Source organism: Vulpes vulpes, chromosome 13, assembly GCF_048418805.1.
Source record: "Vulpes vulpes isolate BD-2025 chromosome 13, VulVul3, whole genome shotgun sequence".
NCBI classification, from domain to species: Eukaryota; Metazoa; Chordata; class Mammalia; order Carnivora; family Canidae; genus Vulpes; species Vulpes vulpes.
Window position 1 is genome coordinate 157,277,062 of NC_132792.1, and position 27,519 is coordinate 157,304,580.

Below are 27,519 nucleotides of genomic sequence, written 5' to 3' on the forward strand. Positions count from 1 at the left end.
TGAGACTATCACTGACCCATCTCACGAATGAAAGAACTGGAACTGAGAGAAGTATCAGTGGTGAGTAAGGCTGCTATTTAAGTCCATACTCTTTCCTCACAATGGTGGACAGTGTAGACAGGTCTCCCCGATGTTTCCCATCCACCTACATCCTAACTAACCTGCAAGTCCCAATTCAAGGCTGAGAGGCGGTTAACGCCAGACTCACACGTCATACTGTTCAGTATCGTTTCATGGGCTCACCTCCCTTTAACTAGATTCCGAATTCCTTAAAGACAGGGTGCATCACTCACTCAGCAGTTGGCAGAGTGATAAACACACAGTGGACGTTCCGTAAAATGCTTACGGGATCAATTACTACTTTTACTTTTTTAATTTATTAATTTTTTTTAAGTAGGCCCTACAACCAACAAGGGGCTAGAACTTGCAACCCCAAGATCAAGAGCTGCATGCTCTACTAACTGAACCAACCAGGCGCCCCTCGACTACTACTTTTTTTTTAAGATTTTATTTATTTATTCATGAGAGATACACACAGAGAGGGAGAGAGAGGCAGAGACACAGGCAGAGGGAGAAGCAGGCTCCATGCAGGGAGCCCGACGCGGGACTCGAACCCGGGACTCCAGGATCAGGCCCTGGGCCGAAGGCAGGTGCTAAACTGCTGAGCCACCCAGGCGTCCCTCGACTACTACTTTTAAGCACTCAGAGTAGCATGGCTCGAAGTCAGGCAGTGCTGTGTGGTGGGAAAACAGACAAACAGAAGCTTTAGAGCTAGACATGCCTCGAGTGACTCTGGTTCTTACTACTTGAGTAAACTTGGGAATTTACTTACATTCTCTGAGACTCAATGTCTTCATTTGCAAATGATATAGATACATGCCTTACTTGGGCCATTGTAAAAGTTAAATTATTAAATGAGAACATAATCCCAAATACATACCATGATGCCTAACCCCTCCCGGGTGCTCACTAATACAGTTCATGTAGATTCCTAAAGCCCAGTAGTAATGACTAGGACAGGCTAGATCACGCTGCAGCGCCAAACAAGGTTATGATCTTGGTGTGTTAACACGACGGTGATTTATTTCTCACTGCCTGAAATACCTGGTTAGTATCTCAGTGTCAGGGTGACTTTCCAGGGACAACTGTTTTCAATGCAACAACTTAACTGTCCAGGTGGAAATAAGCACCACCGTCTTGTATCATCTGGAAAGCACAGCTAAGAAGCTGGTTAATGACAACTAAACCAATGTTTTGTCTCAGAAGTAACACGTAATTGTCATTTCTGTTTGTATTTTGTTGGTCAAAGAATTTCACATGGCCATGCCCAACTCGTAGAAGACAGGGCGATACAGGGCAGCCTGGGTGGCCCAGCGGCTTAGCGCCGCCTGTGGCCCAGGACATGATCCTGGAGACCCGGGATCGAGTCCCACGTCGGGCTCCCTGCATGGAGCCTGCTTCTCCCTCTGCCTGTGTCTCTGCCTCTCTCTCTCTCTCTCTCTCTCTCTCTGTCTCTCATGAATGAATAAATAAAATTTTTTTAAAAAATTGAGGAAATTTGTTAAAAAAAAAAAAAAAAAGACCGGGCGATACAATCTTCCCGTAGGCATGAAAACGCTGCTAAGCAGCTGCCATAGCACACTAGACAGGAAGTTACTTCATACTGAAAGAATTAAAGTGGGACTTTCTACCAAAACAGAGGAAGAGCAAACACACTACAATGCACACTCTTTACTAGCTTTGGGGTGGAAAAGGCAGTGAAATGAGCGTTAGGTGGTTTGGGTTTATTCCCAGTTCACATACTATCTGGGTGTACATTGCTTGCGGATCATGTTATTATTTGTGCTTTGTTTCCTTATGCAGAAAAAGAGGAAGAGATAGAGCCTATGCCCAATGTCTTGTTCAGATCAAATAGGTTTGAACATTTTATTTATTTATTTATTTATTTAAGATTTTATTTATTATGAGAGACACACACAGAGAGAGGCAGAGACACAGGCAGAGGGAGAAGCAGGCTCCCTGTGGGGAACCTGATGCGGGACTAGATTCCAGGACTCCAGGATCACTCCCTGCACCAGAAGGCAGACGCTTAACCTCTGAGCCACCCAGGCGTCCCAGGTTTGAACATTTTAACCAAAGTTGAATTTAAAGTGAAAAAACGTGAGCAGTTCAGTGAATTGACCTAATTGTCCTAAACTCTTCAGGATGGACGTTTATTTAGAGGAGTAAAAAGCAAAAATGAAGTAAAGAGAAGGAGAAAAAAGCCCGGACACCTGACTCAAGAGGCAAGTTCTGGTTATTATTTGATAAGGTTGAACAGTAACAGGAGTGAGAAAGAGCGTGCTCGGAGTTGATTGCGTCCACTCGGCCACGCCGTAAGATTCCCGTAGCTGGAACTCTCAGGCCCAGCTGAAAGGGTCTTGCTACTTAATCATGGAAGCTCTTTTTGTCTTCCCTGCCATCTCTGCTGGGTGTGGGATTAGAAATGCAACCAGAAGCTCTTCCTGGGATCATTTACTGCTACTTCCAAGCAACAAGAACTTTATTGCTAATAAAAAGTACAGTCTGGAAAGACCTGATTTCTTCTCACCACATGCCTTCATGTGTCTTAAGGCTGACACTGAGGGAGATAAATAAAGGTGTTGCCCTTGACAAAATTCTAAGGACATCCAGGGTAGGACAAGTCTTATCTCCACGGTCCGCATCCTCTATCCCCTACTCTCTCCCAAATAGTCTTCTTCCCTGCAAGTAAACCTCAGGTCCTGGAATCAGACCACCTGATGACTAGTTTCATTATTTACTTGTTCTGTGACCTTAGGTAAGTTGCTTAGGATCTCTGAAATGAAGTTCCCTGTCCTGTAAAACAGAATAATAACAGTACTTACCTCATAGGGATGTTGTGATGTAAAGATTGAATTGACCTTGTGAACTATGTCTGGTAGATAGTAATGATCGAGAAATGTCTACTCTCATAATTATCAGTAATAGTAGTAGTAGTAAGGGGCGCCTGGGTGTTCAGTCAGGTAAGCATCCTACTCTTGATTTTGGCTTAAGTCATGATCTCGGGGTCATGGGATTGGGCCCTATGTAAGGCCCTAAGCATTACAGACACTACAAAGAAATATAGATCACAGTCCTCTTCCTTGAAAGGTTCACAGATGGCACAGGCGTTCTTAAGGAATTCAATTTTAGGGGTGCCTGGTTGGCTCTGTCAGAAGAGCGTGCAACTCTTGATCTCAGGGTCATGAGTGAGCCCCACAATGGATGTAGAGATTACTTAAATAAATAAATTCAATTTTAAATATACAAGAATAAATAACAATAAGAAAGAAAAAAACGAATAACAATTCAAGATACCAGCAAAAAAAGAAACACAGGCACATTATATAGTTAAATTGCTAGATAAGAGGCACGTATACAATAAATTTGTAAAAATACCGATGGAGGAGATTAAATAATTTGATCAAAATCAGCATGTATATTTGTGAATCACAGAATTCACTTTAAAAGTCATTACTCAGGAACTGCCTAATGGCTCAGGAAGTGAAGTCAGGATTGGAACCAAGAGACCGTTTTGCTGACTCCTGGATCGTGCTGAACCTATCAGTTAGTCTCACTGTGTTTCTATTTCTTGATCTGAAAATTGAGGCCAGTTGGTTAAACCAGCCTACAGATAGATTCTGAAGAATAATTAATCTACCAGAAGGATAGGAAAAGGCTTTTCTGCTGTTATAGAAAAAAAAAAAAAAGTTACTCTATAGAATGAGTTGAAGTGATTCAAAATAGCATGTGGAAATTAAACCCCAATTTAAAAAGCAAAAAGTAGAAACTATGGAAAACCTCAGATGAAGTCCTATGTTACCAACAGTGTAGGTGCAATCCAAATAGGGTTCGTTTCACAACTTCAATATGGCAGTCCCCCTATTTTGGACAAAATATCATTAAAATTAATTAAGCATGCCACATTACCAGATTGTATAGTTTTCTGGAAGCAACCATTGTTTTTGGATTATTGCTAAATTAAAAATAGCATGAAAAAATTCATAAAGATAATTATGAATCTGAGGGGGCAAGATTTTGGTCACCCTCTTTGGCCTTTTAGATGACATGAGAAAACTATGTATCGTTTGTGGTTTTTAACTCCCCAAGGCCCACAAGGAAAGGCCCAGAAGAGAGATACCTAACATCAAATCATGCCTTAATGGACACTAAATAGTGGCATAGATTGTGGGTTTTTACTCAATGAATATAAGATATTGCCACAATTTAATTTTATTCTCAACCAAACCAACTTTAGAAAGCCTTATGTTTTTCAAGGACACTGGAATGTCAGCTAAACAGTGTTATCTGACATGGTTGGGCCAAGGCAAATTATCTGCTCAGATTAGGGGCATCCTAACCATCAAGTCCCAGTTCCTTAATAACCTAGTTCAACCTGAATCCTTTTCTTTGACACTCTAAGCAACCATTGGGAGCCTATATAATTGTCATCTTATAAAAGAATTCATTTACAGGTGGTTTGAAAGTTAATGGTTAAACCCATTGTTTGTGGTTCCATGAATATAGGTCACAATAGTAACAAGCCTTTAGACAGAAAGTACATAAAGAGGCAGTGAGCAGTTCAGGACCTTATTACAACATGTCTATCAAACCCAGAGGAACAAACAATGTGTCTGATTGATTAAAAAAAAAAAAAAAAAAAAAAAAAAAAAAAAAAAGGTCTGGCAGACAGCTCTCATTGTGCCATGAGCCCCAAACTTTGCTTCAAATTAAAACTGGAAGTTGAAGCAAAAGCTTTCTCGACTCTACTCCCCAGGACCAGCTCCCTTTACAGCAAAAGTTCCAGTTACATTCAAGATTCTCATCTTTCCTCTCATAGGTTCAGCTGCTGGTGCAAACAATGGTCCCAAAGATGGAAAGATCTATGGTGAACACAACAAGACCTACCCACCCTGCCTCCTACAACACACAACGTAAAAACTGCCTTTCACTTTTCCCACTTCCGTTCTGGTTAATCTCCTGTCTCATGTGGGAAAAGACAAATACTAACACTGCAAACGAACAATATCCATGATCTTTTGAGGATACTTTAGGGATAGGAATATAATGTCTGAATAGGAATTTTTATTTCTTAAACTAATATCACATCTAACGTCTCTCATTACCAGTTATTTGGAATCTTTGAAGCCCGTAGGTAATATAATGTGGCTTTTATCACATTAAGTTATTGTCCCCCATGTGACCATAAGGTGTTCCTTTGTTCTTCTTATTACCAGCAGTGTGTGTCATTCAGGAGGTTGCTCAGTGAAAATCTGCAGGCTACACTGGTTTAAACACAGCTAGTCAAAAATTTCAGATTAAAGATACAAAGCTTGTATCAGATTGTAAAAAAATGTTTGAGATTCAAAAAAAACCAAGGGAACACAATTGGAAAAGGTGAAAGCTTAATTAAAAGACTATATAGGACAATTCTAGCAATTGCTTTTAAGATTTATAAAGCCTATGTAACTGAGACACAGAAATTTGGTGCGGAATCCGGGAAATGCAAATCAAAACCACACTGAGATATCACCTTTTACCTGTCAGAATGGCCACAATTAAAAAGACAAGAAATAACAGGTGTTGCTGAAGATGTGGGAAAAAAGGTACCCTGGTGCGCTGTTGGTAGAACTGCAAATTGGTGGAGTCACTGTAGGAAACAGCATGGAAGCTCCACAAAAAATTAAAAATAGAAGAAACATATGATCCAATGTTTCCACGACCAGATACTTAGCCAAAGTAATGAAAAAACAATTGGGACGCCTGGGTGGCTCAGTGGTTGAGTGTCTGCCTTCGGCTCAGGACATGATCCTGGAGTCCCAGGAGCGAGTCCCATGTCGGGCTCCCTGCATGGAACCTGCTTCTCCCTCTGCCTGTGTCTCTGCCTCTTTCTCTCTGTATCTCTCATGGATAAATAAATAAAATCTTTTTAAAAAAATGAAAAAAAAATCAATTTGAAAAGATACATGCACCCCCTAAGTCTATTGCAGCATTATTTACAATAACCAAGGTATGGAAGCAAACTAAGAGGAGTCTACCCATAGATGAATGGATGAAGATGGGGGATGCTGTGTGTGTGTTTGTAGAATAGAATATTAGCCATAAAAAAGAGTGAATTCTTACCACTTGTGAAACATGCATGGACCCAGAAGGTATTATGCTAAGTGAAATAAGTCAGAGAGAAAAAAATACCAAATGATTTCACTTACATGTAGAATCTAAAAAACAAACAAACAAACAATAATAGAATAAAGAGACAAACAAAAAGCAGAATCAGACCCATAAATACAAAGAATAAACTGATGATTGCCAGAGAGAAAGAGGTGGAAAGATGGGCCACATGGGTGAAGATGAGTGGGAAGTGCAGGCTTCTCATCAAGAAATGAATAAGTCACAGGGATAAAAGGTACAGAACAGGGACTACAGTCAATGAGAGATTGTAATAGTGTTCTATGGTGACATGTGGCAGCCACACTTGTGAGTGGAGCACAATGTATGAACTGGTTGAATCACCATATTATATACCTGAACCTAATGTAACACCATGTGTCAACTATACTCAGAAAAAAATTGGATGTGGGAATTGATTATGTTTTTGTAAATATGTTTTTATAAATATATATTTTTATATATGTATAATATAGTATCTTATTAATATACCATATATATCTAGATGGTATAAGAGAGGTCTATATTCATACTTATTTGTATGAAGAATTATTGTACTATACGTTCAGAGCCAAAAATTATAAACCAGATATATGAGAATAAGTAAATGGTATATTTGGGTATACTTAAATTTTATTTTTCATGCCGAGTCCTGACCAAATACAAAAGAAATTAGCTAGTTTACCTAAATACCAAATAAACTCTCCCCGCCTTCCTCCTCACCCCCCAAAAAGACTGTCTTTAATTGCTATAATTTCCTTGAGGGCAAGGACAATGTCTTAGGCCTCTACTGTGTTTCTGATAGAACCCCCAAAATGCTACTGAATACTTAATAATAGTTCGACAATATAATTTAAGTGATCATCTTCTATATTTGAAAGCGTAAGTCGCAGGCACCTCTGTAACCACATACCATCCTATAAGTGCTTGGGGTTTCCTTAAATATGAATAAAAAGAGTCGATTGGAGAGGATTTAATCTCCTTTAAAATATAGAGACTTTTACTGTGATGCTCTGGGAGGTGATGAATGATGAGAATTGGTGGCCAAGGTAATGCTGTCATATGTGCTGACAGGGCCCTGCTGCATTCTGGTTTCCACTTTGCTCACGACACCTTACACAACGCCTGGCACAAAGTAGCTACCCAATAAATATGAATTAATACCAAAGAGTAAATCCTAAATATCAGCAACTTGATCATTAATTCTTATAAATTAAAAACTTTTCAGGATATCAACCTCTCTTTTTGCTTATTTTTGGCACTAAAATATCTCAACATTAATAAATTATTCATTAAAAAAAAATCTTTGGGCCCCTGGCTCAGCTGGTTAAGTGTCAGCCTTTGGCTTAGGTCATGATCCCAGGGTCCTGGGGTCGAGGCCTGCACTGGGCTCCCTGCTCAGGAGGGAGTCTGCTTCTCCCTCTGCTCCCCCCCCCCCCCCGCGCTCATTATCTCTCTTCTCTCAAATAAATAAAGAAAATATTTTTTAAAAAGATTTTATTCCTGAGAGAGAGAGAGAGAGAGAATGATAGGCAGAGGGAGAAGCCGGCTCCCTGCGGGGAGCCTAATGCAGGACTCGATCCTGGGACCCCGGGATCACGCCCTGAGCTGAAGGCAGATGCTTAACCACTTAACCACCCAGGTGCCACAAATAAATAAAATCTTTAAAAAAAAATATTCTCTGTAACTTGAGAAAACTGAGATAAAATCTGATGAGTGGTGTGAAAGCCTAGGAGAGAAGAACCTGGGAACATTTCGAGGAGGAGAATGCAGGGAGCTTCCTGTATTTTGTCAAAATATGAAAGAGAGTGGTAGAAAGATAGAGGAAATGGAGAGCTTTTTTGTCCTGAATTATTTTTAAAGACTTTCATTTTGTTTTACTTTGTTTTTGAAGACTTTCATTTTCAAATAAATCAGAAATGATCATTTTATGAATACATTTAATTATGCCAAATACACTTGTCTGTTTCTAAAGTAGTAAGAAGGCTTTGATCTTAAAATATTCTAAATATAGTTACAACTGTGCCTACTTGTCTGCAGTACTAGGCTGTCCTCTTTTACAACCCCAGATAGCTTATTCTTCAATAGCTTACACATTCTGGATATTTTATCTATGCCTACCTTTTGACTAATCAGGTCAAAATCAAGATATTGTGAAGATTGAGACACGGGGCGGGGTGGGGGGTGCTCCTGGGTGGCTCAGTCAGCTACACATCCTACTCCTCATTTTAGCTCAGGTCATGATGTCAGGGTCATGGTCTCAGGGTTATGAGACGGAGCCCCGCACAGGGCTCCAAGCTCAGTGGGGAGTCTGCTTGAGACTCTTTCTTTCACTCTCCCTCTGCCCCTTTCCCTGCTCTCTCTCTAAAATGAATAAATAAATCTTTAAAAAAAGAAAAGATTGAGGGTTCCGGATATGCTACAGTGCTGAGCTTTGTTCTCTATACAGACAACAAACATGGGCACTGGCCATCTCCCTCCAGCTTGGCCTTATCTCAGAGAGAAAATGGGCCCAGCTATTAGCCAGTCTCTGGTGCCAAAAGACTCACTTGGGTCTCGAAGAACAAGAATAGGCACATGGTCTTTTCTTGTTTCTGTTTCTTTTCATGATAGAAAAATGAAAAGGAGAAATCATTTTTTTAAAAGATTTTATTTATTTATTCATGAGAGACACAGAGAAAGAGAGAGGCAGAGACACGGGCAGAGGGAGATGTAGACTCCATGCAAGGAGCCCGATGTGGAACTTGATTGTGAGAATCCGAATCCCGCCCTGGGCAGAGGGCAGATGCTCAACTGCTGAGCCACCCAAGCATCCCAGAAAATGAGAAATCTTTTTTTTTTTAAAGATTTTATTTATTTATTCACAAGAGACAAAGAGAGAGGCAGAGACACAGGCAGAGGGAGAAGCAGGCTCCATGCAGGGAGCCCGACGTAGGACTCTATCCTGGGTCTCCAGGATCACACCCTGGGCTGAAGGCGGCGCTAAACTCCTGAGCCACCTGGGCTGCCCAAAAAGGAGAAATCTTAAACCAAATGGAACACCATGCTAATGTCTTGCTAAAATGATTTGAAGACTTGAGGACTATGGGGATACCATTAACAAATTGGAGGGGTCTTTCCCAAAAGCCTAATACTTGATATCTCAAACAATGATCCAAAGCCAAAAAAAAAAAAACCAAAAAGATCCATAGCACAGGAATAAAAGTGATATTTTTACTAGAGAGAAGTTGAATCGCTTCAATGTATTAGCAGTGCAGAGGGATTCTGTTTTTACAGGGTGGTTCTGGAACAGCAGATTTGATGGGAGTTGTCTGTTCTTTGAAAAATGTCAGGAGAGGACCTGCATTCACTGGCTTTCCGATGTGAAACAAGAAAAGACAATAACCAGGTTCTTAACATTAAGCCAGTGTAAACATGGATCAAATCGATTTCAGGCTCTGGGCCTTCCGTGTGGCAAGGCCGGCTTCTGGGAGGCCGTCACCTGGGGGTAGTCTTCCCCGGATCAGATTCAGAGGTGGCTGAATGTGGCCATTCCTCCTTCGGGGTCATCACTTTCACAATCTCAGACCCGCTATTGATTTGTTACTCTGACTTTCACAACACAACCACTCATGCCTGAGTTTTTCCACCTCATTAAGTAATAATAGTAATAATAGTTGTCGTTACCTCATGGTAGGACGGGAGTGTCAATGAATGGAAGGGAAGTGTTGAAATCTTGGCAATCTAAAGAAGGCTGTTCCTCAGACTCCCTGGAACACACCTCAGAAGAAAGTATATACAACACATAGACTCCAAATCAACAAGCCATCCTGAGTAACATTAGGTGAGGTGTTATTCCAAAATTTAAAATAGGGGGGAAAAAGCAAGGATAAAAATTCAACACAAGCTTGTTTTCAAAGTGATAAAAATGTAAAATTTCAAGATAGTATTTTAAATGTTTTCGGTACACACACACACACACACCCGTGTGAGTCTGTAGCTATGTAATTAAGCTAAACCAAAAAGTGATTTACATTAAAATATTTAATGTAAATTACAAGAGCTATAAAGAAACATTCCTTGAAGTTATAAAGTATAACTTTTATGTTGAATGCACAAAGGTAATGAAATATTCCCTGATGGGCTCTGGAATCATTTTTCTCTACCATCCCTTCCAGCGATCTGATAAGGTAGGTTTATAATTGCAACCAGTTTTTAGAGATGAGAGAACTAAAGTTGAATAAAAAAATAAAAAACACATCTTCACAAAAAAGTTCAAATGCAAGCTCTTGAAATCCTATTCCCCAGTATTTGGGCATAATAAAAGAATTTGCTTTCAAATTGACAAGTTTATTGCAAATTGAACCAGAGGTTTTTAGATGTTTAGATCAGGGTTCAAAAAGGTTTTAGAAAACTCTATTTCTTTAAGAAGCTGCATGTGAAAATTACATTTGAAATTATCTAATAAAACATTTAGAAAGTGTCAACATAATAGCAATTCCCATAAAACTTCAAAAGTTGTCAACACAATAGATCTTTTGTACCTCTTAGTGACTTTAGGACTAAGGCAGATCCTTCTAGTAATTCAAAATTGTCCAAGCACCTTCTAGAACAATGAGTCATGCAGCTGAGGCTTAAGATGAGGTAAAAGTATTGTGAATCCCTAAATTGGGCCAACAGTTTTTTGGGGGAAGGGCATCTTTTGATGATGCTTTCACTGTTATCAAATAAGATAAAAACAAGAATGTCTTAATTTGTTATCAAGTTGCTTTGAAACTCATTCTTCAAGAAAATATTGTTAATCTTCTCACATGTACAAGTATTTCTCAAAGAGTTTTCTGCCTTTCGCCTTCCACTTTTAAACTTAGGTAAATCTCGCATGCTTCATTGATCACATAATTAAGGATGGGGACATTCTATAGGACACATAACAACGGTATTTATAGATGTAAAATAGATGGAAGCCCACGATCCCTGAGGATGTCTTCTATGCTTTGCCAGTCTCACCTAGTTCTCTCAAGCTAAAGCCAATCAGCAAAATCAATGACCCCACCACCCACCAAAAAAAGAAAGAAAGAAAGAAAGAAAGAAAGAAAAAAAAGGAAATTTCTAGAATTGCTCCACTTCACTGCTCTCCCTACTTCATTTTATGCCATATCAACTTTGGTGTCAAAAGAAGGACTGCAAAGCAGCTTTTACCAAATGCAATTCCCAGCATGCTACCCAAGGAGATATTAGGATTTTGGTGTTTTTTTAAATATAAATCTGTATGTAGGTTTTTAAAAAAAAATATTTATTTAGTTGAGAGAGAGAGCTCATGTGAGTGGGGACACGGGCAGAAGGAGGAGAAAGAGAATTCCAAGCAGACTCCCTGCTGAGCACAGAGCCTCACATGGGGTCTCAATCCCTCAACCCTGGGATGATGACCTGAGTTGAAATCAAGGGTCAGAAGCCCAGGGCAGCCCCGGTGGTGCAGCGGTTTAGCACCGCCTGCAGCCCAGGGCGTGATCCGGGAGACCATGGATCGAGTCCCATGTCAGGCTCTCTGCATGGAGCCTGCTTGTCCCTCTGCCTATGTCTCTGCCTCTCTCTGTGTGTCTCTATGAATAAATAAATAAAATCTTTTTTAAAAAAAAAGGGTCAGAAGCCCAAATGACTGGTCACCCAGGCACCCCATGATATACGTAGGTTCAAGATGAATAAATGATTGTTAGAATCAATTCAAATCGGGCTGCCTGGGTGGCTCAGCGGTTGAGCGTCTGCCTTTGACCCAGGGTATGATTCCAGAGTTCTGGGGTCAAGTCTCACATCAGGATCTTTGCAAGGAGCCTGCCTATGTCTCTACCTTCTCTCTGTGTCTCTCATGAATGAATAAATAAAATCTTAAAAAAAATCAATTCAAATCAATATTTAATAATTTTCTAGAGCTAGTAAAAAACTTTGCCCTTGGAAGATGTGAGTGGTGAGCAAACATGGGGAAAAAGTAATAACTAAAACACATTGTCACTATGTACCAGGCTTTCAGCATAATTAACTCAGTTAATCCTCAAAATGACCCTAGAATAGAGGTGCAATTAATATCCTTATCCCATAGATGAGGAAATTGAGGCATAGAGAGGTTAAGTAACTTGCCCAAAGTCAGCTGAGCTTGAATCAATGCAGTTGGCCTGTGGAGCCTGCCCAGTGAACCCCAGCACTCGACTGCCTACATTCACACTCACACTCACTCACATATACACATACACATATATTTCTTTTTTTTTTAACTTTATTTATTTATTCATGAGAGACACAGAGAGAGAGAGGCAGAGACACAGGCAGAGGGAGAAGCAGGTTCTGTGCAGGAAGCCCGATGCGGGACTTGATCCCAGGACCCTGGGGTCATGACCTGAGCCGAAGGCAGACGCTCAACCACTGAGCCACCCAGTGGTCCTGGCTTAAAAAAAAAAAGTCAGCCCAACTGCTGAAACTTTCTGCGGCTGCTAGGAGTCCAGCCAGATAATCCAGATAACAGTCACAGTGTGGACAAGAGAAGCTGGGACCAAGGAAATAGGATGTGACTACGGGGTTGCTTTTGTTGTAGTTACAATTTTTCATTATTTATTTCTTATGATGTTTTGGAAAATTTTTTTCTTATTTATTTATTTATTTATTTATGTAAGTCATCTCTATACCCAATGTGGGGCTCAAACTCATGACCCCAGGATCAAGAGTCATGTTCTTCCAACTGACCCAGCCAGATACCCCGTTGCAGCTAAAAATTTCTAGAGTATTGCCCTGTGTCAGATGTATGGCTATCAGTCTTGGAAGAGTTACTTGAATAAGCACTTTGTGTGAATACGAGTGTGACTGAGCATAGAAAAAGTAAGTTGGAAAGGGATGGCAAATGGAAGAAGAGAAAGAGGAGAAAGGGTCTACACCACAGCCTTGATATCCAAAATGGCAAACTTCAAAGTGGATCATTGGGGAATGGGTATCCACACTGCAAAAAACACTTTCCATTTTACGAAAGGAATATAAGTTTGCGCTCAACAGCAAATACAGCGTTTTTATTTTGCTAAATTTGATTTACATATAATTTTTTTAAAGATTTCTTTCTTTATTTGAGAGAGAGCATGTGCACAGAGGCACGCGCGGCCTGGTGATAGAGGTAGAGGCTGTTGAGGCCGACTTCCCACGAAGCATGGAGTTGGATGTGAGGCTCAATCTCACGACCCACGAAGTCATGACGCGAGCCAAAATCAAGAGTTGGATGCTCAACAGAGCCTCCCGGGCGCCCCTATATTTTTTAAAACAAATCTATCAAATAAAGCAAGCTGCCAATGCTTAATCACACTTGCAAATTTTGATCTGCATTATTTCCCGAGTTTTGGGAATTAGCCATCCCAGGTTCCAGGCTGTGGCCCGGTTTTATTGCTAAGTCATTTAGATATTAAGATTGACCTTTTCTAATTAAACATCTTTAGAATACAAGAATAAAAACACATTTGTGTGTTTAAGGGTATTCTAGGAAAACAGTGACTTAAGTGCTCAAATATAATCATCATTGCCTCTGTTATTCATTATCAGAAAGTACACACACACACACACACACACACACACACACACAACGTCATGTGTGATTTCTGGCTCTGTATTTGTCAGAGGTGTTGACCAGACTCTCTCTTGGATTTCCAGTTTAAACGAAGGGGATGTTGTGAGATGCAAAATAATCATCAAAACCAAACCAAACAGAAAACTAGTGAGAAAATGAATAATCACAGAATTTTTTTTTGACGTTCCCCGGTACTAAGGTTGAGTGAAACCACTGGATGAGGCAAAACTTTTATCAGAAGAGGCAGGTTCAAGCCTCCTGACAGAAGCAGGAGGGGGTAGTGGCTAAGGGCAAAGCCGATGAAACAGGTTTTTTTCCATTTACAACGTCCTCAGCCTCACGCAGCCTCACCAGGTGTCAGCTCCTCATCTCTGACACAGAAGTGGTAAGAGCGCTCACCTCACAAGCTTGTTGAACAAATGAGCTAATTCGTACTAAGTCCTATCACAGTGTCTAGACACGGCGGCTTGTACCTAAATGTTTACTCTTATTGCTGAGATAGAACATGGACAGGAATGTTCAAGTGACATCCTACAGACCAAAGCCCCACATACGTTTTGGGTCTCCTCCCAGCCAGCATCCCCCTGGATACTTTTTTTATTTTATTTTTTAAAGATTTTATTTATTTATTCATGAGACTCACACAGAGAGGCAGAGACCCAGGCAGAGGGAGAAGCAGGCTCCCCGCGGGGACCCCAATGTGGGACTCGATCCCAGGACCCCGGGGTCCCGCCCTGAGCCGGAGACAGATGCTCATCCGCTGAGCCCCCCAGGTGTCCCCAGGCTGGGCTTTCTTTTGCTTGCAGTTGAACTAAATCACGAGGGAATCAATCTTCAAAAGGAGACTAACCTAAAGATATGCCTGGAGAAAAGGGGGTGCAGGAAGGAGGGAGAGGGAGAGGAGGACAGGAGTTGCTCAATGATGATTAATGATATATTTTTCATCTATTTTTTAGTTGTAAGAAGAGCCTACTCTTGTACCTACATAAAAGCTGACAAACTTTGTATGAAAATGTATTCTTTTATTTATTTATTTATTTTATTTATTTTGTGTGAAAAAAATATTTAGTGCTCTCCAGACTATAGAATTGTGGCCTTTTTCCATGGCAGAGACCAAAATCACTTCAATTTCTTTGTCAAATGCCTCAGGTTGACTGGATAGTCAAACTGGAAGTCAAATCTGGCATCGATCCCATCTTACAAAGTATGGAGCTTACCTTAGGCCTCACCATGAAAAGAAAATCAATGTCAATTGTTTAAACCACTGGTTCCCATGAACTGACACTCCTTTTTTTTTTCTTTTTTTAAGATTTTATTTATTTATTCATGAGAGACAGAGAGAGAGGCAGAGACACAGACAGAGGGAGAAGCAGGCTCCATGCAGGGAGCCCGACGTGGGACTCGATCCCGGGTCTCCAGGATCACGCCCTGGGCTGAAGGCGGAGCTAAACCACTGAGCCACCCGGGCTGCCCTTCACTGACACTTCAAATCTCTGACAATGATTAGCTGCAAACGACCCAAACCGGCCACAGGAACTGCCTACGAGCCTGAATTTGGGAGAGAACGTGAAAGTGTGTGTGCTTTTGATGAATGAAGGAGAAAACATTCCTCCAACCTTTCTCTAGTTGGGTGACCTCTTTGCAAGGATCTGAAGTTCAGTCATGGGACGCCTGGGTGGCTCAGATGGTTAAGTGTCTGCATTCAGCTCAGGTCATGACCCCAGGACCCCGGGATAAGTCCCGCATCGGGCTCTCTGCTCAGCAAGGAGCCTGCTTCTCCCTCTCCCTCTGCTGCTCCCCCTCCTTCTGTTCTCTCTTTCTCTCTCTGACGAGTAAATAAAATCTTAAGAAAAATAAAGCCCAATTTTATCAGAAATGGGAGGGCTGCAAAGCTATGATAAACCCCTAAAAATTCTATGTCCAACTCGGAATTCAGAGCTAAACGATGCAGAATCAGGGCCAGCAAGAAAGCATGAACATGTGGTGTTTGTAGATGCGCCGCAGTGAGCTGATCAAAAGGCGCGGCCCCTGGGCGTTACTGTGGCCCTGCACTTAGAAAGCTGGGTGCCCTCATGCCCAAAGCTAACATCTTGGGGCACCTGGGTGGTCCCGGTGGTTAAGCAGCCAACTCTGGGTTTTGGGCTCAGGTCATGATCTCCGGGTCATGAGATGGAGCCCGGCATCAGATTCCACACCGAAAGCAGAGTCTGCATGAGATTCTCCCTCTCCCTCGGCCCCTTCTGCTCACGTGCACGCATGCTCGCACGCTCTCTCTCTCTCTCTCTCCCCCAAAAAGAAATAAATAAACCTCTAAAAATAAAATAAAAGCTCAAATCTTCATTTTAAAGCAGTCCTTTCATTCCTGGTACTCTAGACTGTGGCTTTCTCGAAGCTCACATATTTGGGATTTCAAAAATAGATTCTCAAGTGTTTTAACCTTTAGCTTCTCAATGTTTGAAGATTTCCAGATTCATAAGTCCGTTTAAAAATAAAATAGATTTTGGTTTTGCTATTTCCCTTGTCAGAGTCTCCCTGCCTATTTTGTCAACACTGCGCTACCCTCCACCACTGAGCATAGGAAAATGCCATCTCTCATCCCACCTCTACTCGTGGCCCTCAATTTTCCTTTCTTTTCGCTGATGACTCCTAAGCCACGCGATGACAGATGTGACTGCAGATGGTGCAAGCTCACGACTCTGGATGAGAAAGGGCATGGCCGCTGCATCCCGTTAGCTCGGTGCACTGAAGCTGGGCTCTTCCCACCATCTCGCAGGGGCAGTCTGACCTTCTCGACTTGGTTTCCTACTGCAGGGCTTTGTCTCCCCACAGATCACTGGATGGCCCCATAGGAACATCAGTAACCGTAGGCCAGGCCACTGCAGGACAATACCGAGGGCCCGGCTGGCTGTGCAGTTCACCGTGGTGATTGACAGGACGCACTTGACCCTATTTGACAAACGCTGAAAGCAGGTCTGGTCCAAGCTCCGTAAAGGATTGGGGAAAGCGGAGTGATGAGTGCGCAGGCCCTGGAACCAGACAGGCCCCGGAGTCAGGGCCCCACGCCTTACCCGCTGATGGGCCCTGGGCAAACAGCACAACCTCACAGATCCCCAGTTTTCTCATCCTTAAAATAGTCCGGGGGGATATTTCCCCCAGGGAGGAATAAATGCACTTACACAGGGTGCTTGACATGATTAAATGAAAATCATATCAGACCTTAGTCCAGTAGCGGGGACTCAGAAGTTAGCCGCCAGCCGCCATGCAGACTGTCCCACCTTGCACTGTGCGGGCCAGGGAGCGCCTCCTCCCTCTGATGTTTTTTCCCCACTAAATAGTCACCCCCAGTTCACACCACAGAGACCCTCACCAATTTCACTGCTCCTGTTTCTTCACATTATCTTCGCTTTCTTCACCTTCTCTGTTTCCCTGACGGTTTAATCCCGTTCCCCACCATCATTTTTCTTCCGTCTTTTCTTCTCTGTTGCCTCGAAGCACTTGCCTCGTAGGTTCTCCTTTTTGCTGCTATTCCTTCACCAGACATGAGCTGAGTGCCAACAGTGTGTGAGTCATCGGGTACGGGGGACAGTCACTGCACTGGGTCCTGGGGACACACACATGCAGGACTCTCATCCTAGCAAACAAGTAAAGGAGACAATCCGTCATCACAATACAGAGAGGGATAGTCCTATGATGCTGGGTGCTGGGTGAACCAGACGAGGAGCACGTTATTGAGACAGGAAAATGGACTGAGGGTCTGCTATGCGTCACGTAGCACGTTAGCCCCCTGGAGCACATTTGTTACTACTCAACAACAGCGACGGGGGGTAGGCGTTGTCATCTTCATTTCTCCATTTTAGAAGAGAAGAAATGCTCATCCTGTTTAAAAGAGCTTCCCAAGAGTGAGCATTTCCTGAGTGCTCACGATGTGCCAGGCTTAGCTATAAGCAAATATATTTTATTTTATTTTATTTTTCTCAAGATTTTATTTATTCATGAGAGACACAGAGAGAGAGGTGGAGACACAGGCCGAGGGAGAAGCAGGCTCCATGCAGGGAGCCCGACGTGGGACTCGATCCCGGGACCCTGGTCATGCCCTGGGCCGAAGGCAGATGCTCAATCACTGAGCCCCCCAGGTGCCCAAGCATATATACTTTAGTTTCTTTATTCATCACAACTCCCCTATACTAATACTATGTCCATTTTACTGAGGCACAAAAGATGAACAAAGTCAGTAAGTGACAAGATTATTTAAATCAACAAAATACATATAAACTGAATGTCCCACCACAGGAGAAGAAGTCATGAAGGAGCCATCTGAAGGACAGTGGCCCAAAATTAAAAAGCATATTTTAGAAAAACATATAACAAGATGGAAAAATATTAATCATATAATGGTTAATGTCTAAAAGGACAGAAAATGAAACTATCAATACGACACACCAGTTTTGTCTCTATCTATATTTAAGTACATCCAAGACAGATGAAAAGATGAAAAAAATACTTCAAAATAAAATTTAAAATAATAATTAGGATCTCAAGATGTCAGGATTAGAGGTGACTTGTACATCTTTCCTGTATACTCTCTGCATTTTCTGAGTTGTTTTAACCTCCTTATTTAATTTACAAATTAAATATGTATACATACATATCCCCACGTACACGGATTTTTACGTACAAATTAAATATGTATACATACATTTTCTGAGTTGTTTTAACCTCCTTATTTAATTTACAAATTAAATATGTATACATACATATCCCCACATACACGGATTTTTACGTAACTGCATAATGTGATGATATTCCCAAGCTTTGTTTTCTCCTTTGTGGCTTGGTTCTCCCACTCACACACCTACCTTGCTCTCTGCTCGTGCAACAGTAAATGCTTCACACAAATTCCTCCAAGCCGACCAATAAGGCTCTGCGTAGCCAGTTTTAATGGCTGCATGATAGCCTACGGAGTGGAGATACTATGATATGGTTAGCCATTCCCCAATTGCTGGCCATTCCTTGTATTTTCATTTGTTTCCATTCGTGTGCCACTATTGGAGATGCACTTCAAGGCTGTATTTTAAAACACAAGCCTGGCTCAGCTCCAGCAGGATGAACGTGATTAGGTCATGGCACATGCCTTGGCCCCTCATGCTACCTGGGCCTCCTCCCAGGAATACCCTTGATACTTGGCAAACTCTAACTTGCCCTCAAAGATGTTCAAGCACCATTTCATCCGGGGCGCTTCCTCTCACCTTTCACAGGATGGATTAGTGACTCCTTGGGGCTCCCCGATGTCCTAAGTTCAGCTCTGATAAACAACTGTCATCATTTGTCTCTTTCTTCAAATGGAACGCCGGGAGCTTGACTCTGTATCCCCAGGACTAACCACAGGCTCCAGCATATTTTAGTCGATGGAACAAATGGATGGGTGGATGAATGAACGAATGAAGAGATAAATAAAAAGGGGCATGAAACGTTATGATGCTTTGAGGAACTACAAGTAGTTTTTCGTAGCTAGAGCATACAGTGAATGTGAAAGTATGGAGATAGATCAGAGAATTTTTGCTTTTTTTTTTTAACGTCAGATCCTAAGGAGTTCTGTGTATTGGGGATCCCTGGGTGGCCCAGCAGTTTAGTGCCTGCCTTTGGCCCAGGGCATGATCCCGGAGTCCTGGGATCGAGTCCTGAGTCGGGCTCCCTGCGTGAAGCCTGCTTCTCCCTCTGTCCGTTGTCTCTGCCTCTCTCTCTCTGTCTCTCATGAATAAATAAATAAAATCTTAACAAAAAAAAGAGTTCTGTCTAACAAATTTAAAGAGTATGAGCTTGGGGCGTCTGGATGGCTCAGTGATTGACCGTCTGCCTTCTGCTCAGGGTGTGACCCCAGGTCCTAGGATCCAGTCCCACATCGGGCTCCCCACAGGGAGCCTGCATCTCCCTCTGCCTGTGTCTCTGCTTCTGTGTGTCTCTCGTGAATATAAATAAATAAATAAATAAATAAATAAATAAATAAATAATATGAGCTTTATCCTAAAGAGCATGATCATCGAAGAATTTGACGCATCAAAATATCATTAATTTTTTTAAAAAAAAATTCTTCAGGCTGATTGTGGAAGAAAGCCTAGATTAAGCCAGAATAAAGACCAGGAATCATTAGAAAACCACAAAGTGAGAGACGATGAAGGCCATGGTACCAGTTGTTGGCCTAGACATGTCACATGTGTTTTCACTGAATTTTCTCATCATCCCAAGAGTCATGGTTCATGCTGGTCCCGTGCTAAGGAAATGATGTTAAAGGGGAGAGCTCACCAAGGGTCACCCTGTTAATCAATGATGTGCCCTGTCCGGATCTCAGGTTCCTCTGGCTCAAAGCCAGTAAGCTCTCGCTGTGGACGTTGCAAAGCAAAAGCACTGACGCTCCTAGAGGGGAGGGGATGCCAGTGAAGATGTTAAGGAAAGTGAATGGACTAAGCTTGTCACCTGTATAGACACAGCAAGTAAATCAGAGGGAGATTTTAGAGTAACACCCACATTTCTGATGTAGTGGTGTCATTCATCAAAATTAAAAAAGGTGGGGCATTTGAAATGAAAGATAAAGAGTTCCAATTGGGGCATGATGAAATTGAAAAGAACTAAAAAAAATCTAAAAATGTATTAGTATGTAAATAAATAATGCTCGAGAGCATAACTTGTTAGATTCATGGTAATGAAAATAACAGGTAAAAGTGAGATTACCTTTGAAACTCATTTTTGCTTTGCAGTTTCATAGAGAATAAGGTGACCTTTCTAAGAGCCTTCAACTTTTTTTGAGTAATCCTTTTGTTTTTTCTTTTTTAGGTTTTACCCTCTCTTGCTCAAAACATAATGAAAAATATAACATATGTGGGATGCCCGAGTGGCTCAGTGGTTGAGCACCTGCCTTTGGCCTAGGGCGTGATTCCGGAGTCCCAGGATCAAGTCCCAGAGTCCAAGGATCGAGTCCCACATAGGGCTCCCTGAGGGGAGCCTGCTTCTCTCTCTGGCTAGGTCTCTGCCTCTCTCTCTGTGTCTCTCATGAATAAATAAATAAAGTCTTAAAAAGTACATATAACATACGTGCATTTATGCACCCTTTCCACTCTATCATTTAAAAAAATTTTTTTTAAGTCATCTCTATGCCCAATGCGGGGCTTAACTTCACAACCCTAAGATAAAGATTTGCGCACCCCTACCTTATCATTTTTGATTAAACATTTTTTTTCCACAAAAGGATTGAGAGGACAAAAAACAATGTCTATTAAAATAACCGAAACACAATCAAGATAGGCTTATATGGCCACATAAAAGATTTAGCCATATAAAATATTTCATTCTAGGGGCACCAGGCTGGGTCAGTAAGTAGAGCACACAACTCTTGATATTGGGGTTGTAAGTTCCAGCCCTACATTGGGTGTAGAGATTACTTAAAAAAATAAAATATTTTTAAAAATTCCATTCTAAGGAACATCTATTGTTTGAAAAAAAACGATTTCATTCACGTGATCTACCAGACAATGTTAGGTGATATATGACATTCAGTTCATGAATTAAGATCTATTTTGTGGCTCCTTTTTAAAAAAATAATTATTACATGATTCCTAGGGAAATCACTTGAAATGCTCTACAGATCCCTCTTCTAGAAAGTTTAGATAATTGAGTTATTTGCCTAAACGTTTTAAAAGGTTTTAAATGGAAACAAAATGGTACTGAGTTTACTTCATTTACTCTGAGTAAAGATTTGAACCATAAGTCATCAGACATAGATCTCAGATTGTGATAAACGTGGGGAATTCAACATAAGCCTACAGAAGAGTAAAGTCTTAAACATTTCAATTGCCAAAAGATTGACTAAGCCTCTGTTTAATTATTAGTGCTATAAAAAGTGAGTAATATTTACCTGGCCATAATAGTACTGCATAAAAGTCACTTATCTTTCCTGCCAGGTGCCACATTTCTCACAGTTATTAAAAATAATGAGAAGAAATCTTTTGTCACTTCTTTTCCAAATCTGCCATCCCACCGTCTTATATAATTTGGGAGTTAGGGGGTTGCTAAGGAAGCTGATTGAAAAAAAAAAAAAAAAGAAAAGCACCAACTCAAGCCCAGATCCTACATGTAATCAGTGACAAATATCTTTGTTAGTGACAAATACAAGCAACAATGTACCAGTAAGCACTGGTTCCCAAGAACGACCCCATTCAGTATCTCTGTCTTCTGTAAACACCTCAACACCTGGTGCCTCAGTCCACTTGAATGATTTGAATGAGTAATTTCGGGTGCTGGTTCTTAATAAACCCAAATCATAAACAAACTTGAAGGGCTTTTCTGGTATATGTTCATGTGCAGTGCTCACCAGAAATCCCATTTTACAAGAATACCAGTTCCTAACAGACGTGTCATAATGGCTTGGAAGAGTATATTCAGGAAGTTTACAGAGACTGTAACTCATTAACTGAACTTTAACATCATCATGCAATATGGGTTCAGATGACATTGTTGAATGCCTTTTGGATTTTGGCAAAGATGCCTGGGGACTCATTAGTTATCTGTCAATCATTTACAAATCCTTTCTGAAATCAGTTAGCAAATAATGCTTCATCATTATAAACATGTATCTTTGAAAATGTGAGTCATTATAGGTTCGCCATGCGGGGTGGCATCTACCCAGTTGGGTGGGATACTGAGGTTAAGACAGAAAGCCATCGTGGAAAATGCTCACATTTGCCAAAAGGAAATGGTTAGACTGGGACTTGATTGAGAAAAACAATGACCCCAAACTGAGGTTTTCATTTGTTTTTGTGTTTTTTCCCCAGCAGAGTCGGAATGTAAATTGCTTCTTAAGTGTCACTGGGGCTGAGTACTGAGCACCTGTTATTGGTAACACACGCGAGTGTTACTCCATTCCCTCTTTCACAAAAATATGTTCATTTCTCACAAAGTACTGAGTATTTATTTCTATTTAATTGACCAGATAGATAAGCTTCAAAAGGCCAAAGTAACTCATTAATGTAATATTTCCTCTGCATGCCAGTAAGTTCTACAGAAAAGTAAGAGAGTGACAAATAGTAAATAATATTTTTTAAAGGTTCCTGTAGGAGTTATTGGGAACCTAGCGGTGCCATCCTCCTTCAACTTTTGGGTACATTTTGTAAAATAATTCTGTCCAATCAGAGGTGTGCCAACAAATCATAAAATTCAACCTTTTTGTGGTTACATGTTTTATGAGCCACATACAAAAAGGAAGAGAATCAAAGCAAATCACTCTATGTTATTAAATTAGAAGAATCATATGAGATCTATAGGGAGTCAAGTAGTATCTGTGACCAGACAGAACAGGTGTCAAAGACAAAACGTGAATAAAGAAACTTGCAAAAATTCCAGAATGAGGAGGCACCTGGGTGGCTCAGTGGTTGAGCATCTGCCTTCGAGTCAGGTCCTTGATCCCGGGTGCCAGGATCGAGTCCCGCCTCGGGCTCCCTGCATGGAGCCTGCTTCTCCCTCTGCCTGTGTCTCTGCCTCTCTCTCTCTGTGTCTCTCAGGAATAAATAAATAAAATCTTAAAAAATATAAATAAAATAAAGTTCCATAATGAAAGATATGTCTCTCTCCTAGGACTCTAAGTCACATGGTCCATACTGGTTTTTAAGGGCATTTAAATATGTATCGAGCTCTTTCTCTTTCCTAGTCAGGACACTGAGCATTCCCATATGATCTCATTTTACTTCTCACAGCAACACTATTGGATTCTGTTGTCATTTTCACTTCTGAAGAATTTATAAGGCTTAAGGAAGTCAAGTATTACTTTGCCCCTGAGTAAAGGACAAAGAAGGGACAGGAGTTGTGAACTTTCTGATCCCAAGTCTCAGGTTCTTAACTACCGCCTTCGTTTGTATCATGATCTCAGAATGTGTTCTCATGCTCGGAGAGGTTGCATCTACCAAGCACAACTGCTTGGTCTCCCAGGGAAACACAATTGCATCCTCAGAGTGTTGAGAAGCTGATGGACAATGCTATTTTATGAATTGAATAATATGTTAAACATTTTGGCATGTAGAAAAGAAGACCCATATATTTCCAAGTAGTTACAGGTATAAAATATGCTTATGAAAATATATGCCCCTTTTGAATTTTCTTTTTTTATTAAATATTTTATTTATTTATTCATGAGAGAGAGAGAGGCAGAGACATAGGAAGAGGGAGAAGCAGGCTCCATGCAGGGAGCCTGATGCAGGACTCAAACTCAGGACCCCAGGATCACTCCCTGAGCCAAAGGCAGAGATGCTCAACCACTGAGTCGCCCAGATGCCCCCGCCTTTCTGGATTTTCATCTAAAATTAGTAGTCATTGGTTGGGGCGCCGGGCTGCCTCAGTTGGTGGAGCATGTGAGTCTTGATCTCAGGGTTCTAGTTTGTTCCCCACGTTGGGTGTAGAGATTACTTAAAAATATGTAAAATTTTAAGGAAAAAAATAGACAAAATAAAATTAATAGTCATGGGCGTCAATAAAAATCATATTTTGAAATTCACTATATATTTAGCAGAAAAAATTAAATAATGCCTACCATGGTGTCAATGCAAAGTAGACTGGGTTGGTTATGTGCACAAAAGACCTTAAAGCTCAGAGGAAAAAACAGCATGTTTACCAAATGCCTGCCCCACTGGCAGCCAGAGTCACCAATTCCCTCACTTCGTGTGAACCAGCACCAGTTTTAAACTACCCACATTCCATGAGCAGGTCTCTTCAACAAAATCTCACCTTGATGAGGCTGTGTGAATATTTAACTGGGGACCCTTCCAGCACCCCTGAGGAGCACAGTCACAGCGTTGGCCTCCGCTCACCCTGACTTCCAGAATTCACCCAGACCTCAAGTCACCCAATCCCATACAGAGGGGAGTCTGCATCAGGCCGGGTTCGGAGCCAACAGCACAGCTAAAAGGCAGGGGACGGGGAGAGAGAGAAAACCTTCTTTATTCTTATTTCCCTTCCATCTGGTCTCTCCCCACAAAGCATGTTTATCACTCGGAAGTTATATTCCAATATTTCAACTGAAATAAAGAAAGGCAAGAGGGAGAGACGGAAACATAACAGTACTCAGAATAAACAACAAAGAAAAAAAAGGGATCATAAACTGTAACGTGAACCTTCAGACAGTGACTACTAAATCTATTCCATAATGTATGAAATTGTGTTACAACAAAAGTCCACATATGAAGTTATAAACTACCTGCATACACACATACACACCCCATTTGCTTAGTTCAAAAGAAGCGTCGATGTTAATATTGTTTAAGACCACCCGAAGGCTTGAAAATGTATCTGTGTGGCCTTTGATCACTGATAGAGGCAAATTCTCTACCCGAAACCTAAAAGAATAAAATAAAATCTAAAATTTAACAGTGAAACTCGCTAGAGGCATACGTTTATACTCTAAGTGACCCAGTAGCCTAATCCGATCGGGATTTCAGAGAAGGTCCCTTACCTCTTTACTGACCATACAGTGACTGCAGGTGGGCGTCCCTTCCTAATCGAGGCCCTGCTCTCTCACTGCTAGCTGGAGAGAACAGGTGTCCGGGGGATCCTGCAAATGGCTTTTTCCTTTATGAAACTTTTTCTTCCATAGGAATGAAAAATTCGGACTTTCGCATCATTGACACTCTGATTTAAGCAACTGATCTAATTAGATTATAATGTGGTCATTAAGGGAACATACATAGTCCCTTTAGATATATGTAGGCACCTTTCTATTCACTTACCTTTTCTTCTAGGGTCCTGGGCCAGAGATACAACTACGTGGGCACGCCCCTCACCAACACCAAGTCTTTCTTTCTTTTTTTTTCTTCTTTTAAGTCTTTCCATCTAAAGAGTTTCAAGGGCTCAGAGAAACATTGTGGAGTTTTCCAACTTTATGGCCACAAAGACAATGAATAAAATTGTTTATCCAGAAACCAGTCTTCTAACCCAGTGACAATGTATCCCCAAGGTACGTGGAGGTATATTTTTAAATAATCTTGACATTTGTTTCAAAGAGATTAAAAGCCGTAAGAACGGCTAAAAGCATAGGTTTCTGCGAGAAGGATCCAGTTCCCCCAGGTCCTGCGAATCCCTCACAATACACTGGGGACAGGCACCCCCGGTTGGGTATGGAGAAGGGGAAGGGAGGGCCTATGAGAGGAAAGTTTCTATTCACAGATAGAATCTCAATGTGCCTCTTTTCAGCATCCTGGGCTCATAGTATTTGACAAGAGGAGAAATCATCCATTTTAATTCAATTCTGATTTCTTCCATACCCACAATTTCACAGAAATATAAATACAAAAGTGTGTTTTTAAAACAGATGAAATTGGGGCACCCGGGGGGCTCAGCAGTTGGGCATCTGCCTTCAGCTCAGGCCGTGACCGTGGGGTCCCAGGATCAAGTCCCACATCGGGCTTCCTACATGGAGCCTGCTTCTCCCTCTGCCTGTGTCTCTGCCCCTCTCTCTCTCTGTCTCTCATGAATAAATAAAATCTTAAAATAAAATTAAATTGAATTAAAAAAAATAAAACAGATGAAATTAACAGACCATTTTGTTTTATGAAAAATTCCAAACGTTGTATTCTAACCATAGAACAACTAGGGCGTGAATATACGAGGTGGGTTGTAAAAGGCAATTACCACGTAACCCTTCAAGAAGACAGCTACTTCATAAAGCAAAACGCATCTCTAATCAAGCTGAGCCATAAGACGTGAATTTCTCCCTTACTGTTCTGCTTGTAGTTCTTCAAGTTCTTCAAGTAACATTAAAGGCTCAAGTCAAAACATGATTGTTGATTCTAGAAAAAGTACCGATGTGATTGTTCAAATGGGGAGCTGACCTAGCTGCTTTTTAAAATGGAATGTTACTTTTACATTTTAAGAATGACAGACAGACAATCTGTGGTTATTTAGACATGAGTATGTTGGAGAAAATTCTCAAATATGAAGGAACCTGTTACTTCATGGAAAAAAAAACAAAACAGACTGATGGTACTTTTCCCCATTGATAAATTCAGGCTTACAAATGAAAATTTGGATTTAAGAAAATTTGTATATTCCACTGTGAGTTTGACAGCTTTGCAGGATTTTAAAGACTTTTGATGAGATCAGTAGTAATAATCACAAATAGAATTTTTGATACTCTATAACGAAATGTGCTGACATTTGGAAAGTTTGTCAGATTTGATGAACCTACACTTTCCAAATTACCAATGTAAGATGCAACAAAATCATGCATAGGTAAAGGGTGTATTTGAAGTATAAAATAAGTCAATGAATTTTAGTGTCATAGAGCACAGAAAGTTCACAATATGGTTTCAGATTCCACATTTCGACTAATCTTTAAGAAGATATTACTTGTGGAGTTTTGGTGTAGTTTTGAAGAAAAAAAATCCATAATTATCTGAAAAAATTATTACGATTATTGTAGTAGTCCTCCTTTTTCTAACTTCATATCTTGAAGACCATATTTTCTAAATATATACTTCAACCAAGATAATATATTGCTAAGGACTGAACGCAGAAGCAGATATGAGAACCAACTTTCTATAAGGTAGACATGAGGGGCGCATGCGTGGCTCAATCAGCTAAGTGTCTGCCTTTGGCTCAGGTCATGATCCCGTAGTCCAGGATGAAGCCCTGCTCTGGCTCCCTGCTCAGCAGAGAGCCTGCTTCTCCCTCTAGCTCTGCCCCTACCTCTGCTTGTGCTCTCTCTC

General features: G+C 41.0%; 1 long non-coding RNA gene across 1 annotated transcript; it reads right to left on the reverse strand.

The window, feature by feature from the left end:
- Positions 1–12,249: 12,249 nt before the first annotated feature.
- Positions 12,250–23,299, reverse strand: LOC140595020 (uncharacterized). The gene is made up of 3 exons (XR_011996415.1): positions 19,027–23,299; positions 18,637–18,734; positions 12,250–17,411 (listed from the first exon to the last, which is right to left on the reverse strand). It is a non-coding gene; the product is annotated as an uncharacterized lncRNA (long non-coding RNA).
- Positions 23,300–27,519: the final 4,220 nt, after the last annotated feature.